The following is a 6,000-nucleotide window of genomic DNA, read 5'->3' as shown; positions in this document are numbered from 1 at the left end:
GTTATGAAGCTTTTCGTAACGGCGAAGCCACGCCTCACGCCATGGCACGCCTTTTAGAACACTGATGTTAGGACATGATTTATGGTTTATACTTTACTTTTGATAGCTTTTAGAGTTCTCGGTCTAGGACTGAAAACACCATAATATCGGCGGTGTTTGGACCGATATCACCATGTGAATTCGGTGGGCTTAATGATGCTTTCGGTTGGGTTTGGGTTGGGCCTTTGTAATTAGGTCTAGGTATATATAGTATTATTTCAGCCGTGTTTAAGTTTGGTCATTCTAATTAGTTGATTTCGAGTTTAGAGAGATAGAGAGAACCGAGAAACATAGAGATCTTATGTACTAGACTATTGATCAATACAGTGTGCAATGAAGATTTGATATTGTGTTCCTAATTTGTTATAATTGTTTTGCGTTAATCATCGGATTGGGATTCTGCACCAATTCTAGTGATTTTGATTGATACATTAGATCGGGTTTTACAATTGGTATCAGAGCAAGGATTGGTATCAATCGAATTGGCATGATATTAAACGTTTCTTGGAATTTTTCTTGGTGTTTTTGAGTTCTTTTGACGAAAAATTGTTGCTGCTGTTCTTCGTGTTCTTCACTACATTGGAAACTTTGATCGAAATTGCTTTTGATAAATTACCAATTTCGTGTATTCAGTATTTTTAGGAGTTTTTGGTCAGGTCTAGGCGTTTTCGGCGGTAGACTTCAAGTTCTAGGCTAGGCCAAGTGTTTTCGGCGACTACTGGAGTTCTTTGTCAGCAACTAGGTCAAACATCCAGTTTTCGATCAGAAAGGATTTTAGATCGAGTTTTCAGTCAACGATCTCCGTCAACATTTTCGGTCAACAATTTTGATTTTTTGACTTTTCGGTCAAACCTAGTAGTTTTCGGTTAAATCATATACTTTTCGGTTTTCAATGGACTCATACAACACCTCTCTTTCAACAATGCAAAGTGATCTTGATTCAGTTATGGGGACAACAACTCGAATTTCCCAGCTGCTGACTGCTGATGGATTTCCTGAATGGAAATTTAGATTTGAGAAGTATGTTAAGATGAAGGATAGCAAAGTGTGGAGAAGCTTCCTGAGAGCTCCAGTCAAAATCACAACCATCCTAGATGATGAAGTTAAGATTGTGGTTGATAAGGTAATCGAGGAGTACACTAATGAGGATTTCGACAAGATTGAAGATGATAAGAATGCACTGGCTATTCTTACCATGGCTTTGTCCCCTGACATTGTTTAAGGTTTTCGGGAGTATAAATCTGCTAATACTTTGTGGGAAGCCTATATTGACGTGTATGAAGGGAACGAGGATATGAAGCAAGGCATACATGATTTGCTTCGTCAAAGATTCAACATGTTTAATCATGTTCTTGGGGAGACTCTAGAATTTAAGTTGTAGCATTTTATTACTCTCAACACATAAATAAGCACTGCTGGAATTGTTTTGTCTCGCTCTGAGATAAATAAAAAGGTGCTCAATTCATTTCCCAGGAATTGGGATATGAATGTGTCTGTGATTAAAAAGACAAAGGACCTAAGCAAACTCTCTCTTGCTGAAGTGATGGCTATAATCAAGGCATGTGACATGGACGACAAGCAGAGAGAAATTAATCATGTTAATTCCTACTCAACTGCAAGCTTAGGAACATCCGCTAACAATGCTTTTTCAGTTGTACCATCACATCATCCTCCATCTTTTGGTCTACCAATGGCATATCCCAACTCTTATGCTTCCAGTTCCACCACCAAATCCACCTCGTAGACTCCATCCGCTGCTAAAGGAGTTGAAGAAAACATGGCTGTGATGGATGGATTCATGAGTTGCTACAATGCTTTTGTTGCTGGTGAATTAGTTCCTCTAGTTATGATTGGAGAACTCGATCAAATTCACCCTGAGGATGTTGAAGAGATGGACATATCATGGCAAATTGCTATGGTGTTCAGGGCGAAGAAGTTCACTCATCAAACTGGAAATAATAACTGGGGAGTGAATGTGGATATGAAAGTAAGCTTCAACAAGAGCAAGCTGCGGTGTTACAACTGTCATGAGGCAGGTCATTTTACTCGTGAGTGCACCAAGTCAAGAGTGGAGAATAATGATGAGAGGGATTTGGTTCCAACTGGAAAAAACAGAGAAGCGCCTCTAAATAATGAGAATGCTATGGTGGCACAACAATTTTCATGGGAAGATCAGATGCAGGCCCTCAATCTTTCTGAAGATGGAAAAGCTAATTTTTCCCATATTGAAGATGGTGAGGATGCATATTTGGCTGAGGAGAAAATGATGGAGTTTCAGTTCGCTTTCATGGTCTCCACCACTCCTACCACCAAAGAGGTTAGTGAAGTTTTCTGCTCTAAATCTTGCGTAGATAAAGTTAATAAATATCGTCAACATAATGAGTTATTAGTTAGAGAAGTTTTCAATCGTGAAAATGAAATCTATGAAATTAAGAAAGTAAACAAGCCCCTTAAAGAAAAACTAGATGCTCAAAATAAAGATTTAATTAGGATTAAGGAGGAATATAGCACCAAATGTGTTCACCACTGTTATGCTAGAGAGGAAATAGCCAAATTAACTGCCGAACTTTATGCGTTAAAAGCTAAATTTAAAGATGTTGAATTTAACTTTAAGAAATTTGATGTGTCAAGTGAGATAGTTGAATCTATGATGGAAAAACAACTGAAATGGAAAGATAACCAGAAAAATGGCTTAGGGTATCATAGTGTTCTGCCTCCTTTTAATGATAATTATATTTCTTCCTATGAGACTATAGAAATTAAAAACCTGCTCAATATGGCCAGCCCCTACATCAAATTCAGTTAAGACTGAACAATCTGGCCCCACTAAAAGTGTTGAGGTGAACGATACTGACGTTTCTTCCTTATGTGCAGGTCAAGTATTAGTGGAAGATGAGGACAAGGAGGACTTTAATAATGCTATCTCTGTTCAAAACCTTTCATAGACTAACGTTTCTTTTTCTTCTTTTTCAAATAATTGTGTGAACAAGGATATTAAAACTGTTGTTTTGGATTCTTTTAAAAATAATGGTGATGTTGCTTTAAATTCAAATTCAATCAGTCATGTTTTTGAAAAATTTAAGCCACGTAAAGTTGTGGAAGAGTCTGATATAAGTAAATGTGCGTGCGGAAATTCTTTGAAACAAGACTCTTTTGGGCCAGGACCAATCTCTAATAACACTTTCTTGAAAAGACAGACTTGTTTTAATTGTGGGACTCCATGTCATATTGCTAGAAACTGTTCAAATCATTCACATGCTCCCTTCTCTGAATGTGGATGGAAGAACGTGCCATGGGGGAGATCTTCCAAAAGAAATCCTTCGAGGTCACATCCCCCATAATAACAATTGGAATGATGACAATGCCAAGAATCAGGCCTCCACGGACAAAAAAAAAAAGCTAACTCAAGAGATGGCTCAACCAAACCAAATCAGGTAAGGTCAAAGTCATCTCAAGGGTTGTCCTGTAGCTCACACTTACAATACAAGCCTAAATCGAAAGGCAGTACTACCCCAAAGGCAAGTGAAAAAGGTCCAATTCGGTCCAACAAGAAAGTACACAAACCAAATTACCAATGGGTACCCAAAGTCCTTTCTTCCAAATCATCAATTAGTCCAAAAAGGTATTTAGATTCTTTGAAATCATTATTTGATAAACAAGATATGGTATCGGAAAGAGTATCCCAAGTTGATAGTAATGGTCAACCCAGTATCAAGATGGACTGGGTTCCCAAAACTAATTAATCTCGCAACTTGTGCAGGAACAATTATGGAGGAATATCATCAAACCTTGGTATGTTGATAGTGGTTGTTCCAGCCACATGATAGGAGACATATCTCAATTGCACGACATTCAAAATATTAATGGTGGTTATGTCTACTTTGCGGGAGGAAAAAGGGAAAGATCGCTCAAATGGGGACCGTTACAAATGGTGTGCTAAATTTTGAGAACGTAAACCTCGTTCCTGAATTGAAGCATAGTTTGCTGAGTGTCTCTCAAATATGCGATAGAGACTTCTCAACTCATTTCACCAAGAAGGAATTCTTTAATTCTAAATCCTGACATTGTCATTCCAGAAGAATGGATCTTGGTGAGATCAGAACGTCAAATCAACGCCTATATCATCGACATGAATCACAACATCCCAAAGAATGTTACTTGCCTATTCTCAAAGACTTCTGAACAGAATGCTATACTTTGGTATCGCCGTATAGGTCACGCAAATGCAAAGAATCTAAATCGTCTTGCCAAAAATGATCTTGTTCGAGGGTTTCCTATTAATGATTTTTTCACCTTCGAGAATGTGTGTGGCCTATACATAGGGAAAGCATCATCGAAAACCGCACAAGCCAAAAATGGTTAACTCAATAGACACACTTCTTCAATTACTTCATATGGATCTCTTTAGACCAGTCAATGTTTTTAGCATCAACAAAAGCTCGTACTGTCCGGATATAATATATGATTACTCATGTTTTACCTGGGTATTCTTTTTGAAGAATTAGAGTGAGACAACAGAGCTGATCAAGCGGTTCATCGTCCTAATTGAGAATCAGACCAATGAAGAGGTGAAAGGCATCCGGTGTGACAATGAGACATAGTTCAAGAATGCTATTTTGGACCATTTCATATACTTAGGCTCCATGGATTATCTCCATGGTTTAGCCTATCCTAAGTAACTATGGATAATTAGCCCACATTACAAGAATGATTGATTTACCCAATCAATCCCCACATATTTAATTATTCTCTTTTAATCACAAAATTAATTCCAAACTAATTCTTTACCAACACTAATTTAATAATATGATTTCTCAATTAATATATTATACTTATAATATATTAATAAATCACAAATAACCTTATTCTCAAAAGTTCATCCTATCAAATTGCACTGATGAAGGCAACCCAAAAGGACCATGCTACAATCAGATCAAGTACATCCCAGTTATAGTTATGGGCTTAGACACCAAATCCAACAGTCTCTCACTTGGATAAGTCTAATAACTATAGATGCCAATGTAACTTCAGGATCCGAATTAGTAATCATAAGCTTTCAAAAGTCGTTGTCAAATCTGACCCAGTCTGTGACACATCCTTTATATTAGGGATGAAAGTGGGTCCAAACCCGGACCGGATGGACCCGGACCCAGAAAACCCAGAACCGGTTAACGGGATTTTATAGAACCGTAAACCGGACCGGTATATAGGAACCGGTTCCGGTTCGGTTCCGGGTATGGTTCCGGGTAAAGTGGGTCTAGAACCGGAAAACCCGGAAACATCAAAGTGGGTAGGTTGGAACCGGATAAAGTGGGTTTAGACCCGGAAAACCCGAAAAAACCGGAATTTTTTGGTAATTACTTACTACTTAGTGGGTTGAACTTTGAAAATTTTCATATTGATATCCCGACTTTGGGGGGCTGTAACTTATTGAATACGAAACCACAATTAACAAAATTAGAGTCTAAAATCATGTACAAACTCTAAAATACACTCTGGAAAAACCCGCATGTCAATCCGAATTTAAACGAATGAGATATACTTGTGTTAATATTTTCACATAATATAAAGTACAAAAACAAATAGCTGAAAAGTTGAAAATTTTCAGTTTTGATATCCCGACTTCGGAGGACTGTAAATCATTGAATGTTAAACCAAAAATGACAAAATTATAGTCTAAACTCATGTACAAACTGTAAAATAGAAGTTGGAAAAAACCACATGTCAATCCGACTTCAAACGAATTAGATATGCATGTTTTAAAACTTTCACCGAATACAAAAAAACTAAAAAACTAAAAACTCTCAGCTTTGGTATCTCAACTTTTGAGGACTGTAAGTCAATGAATATAAAACTAAAAATGACAAATTTATAGTCTAGAATCATGTACAAACTCTAAACTACATGTTGGAAAAAACCGTATGTCAATTGGAGTTGAAACAAATAAGATATGCATCTTGT

The sequence above is a fragment of the Lactuca serriola genome, chromosome 2 (assembly GCF_051521515.1).
Source record: "Lactuca serriola cultivar US96UC23 chromosome 2, Lser_US96UC23_V15, whole genome shotgun sequence".
Taxonomy (NCBI): Eukaryota; Viridiplantae; Streptophyta; class Magnoliopsida; order Asterales; family Asteraceae; genus Lactuca; species Lactuca serriola.
This window is presented reverse-complemented; position numbering follows the sequence as displayed.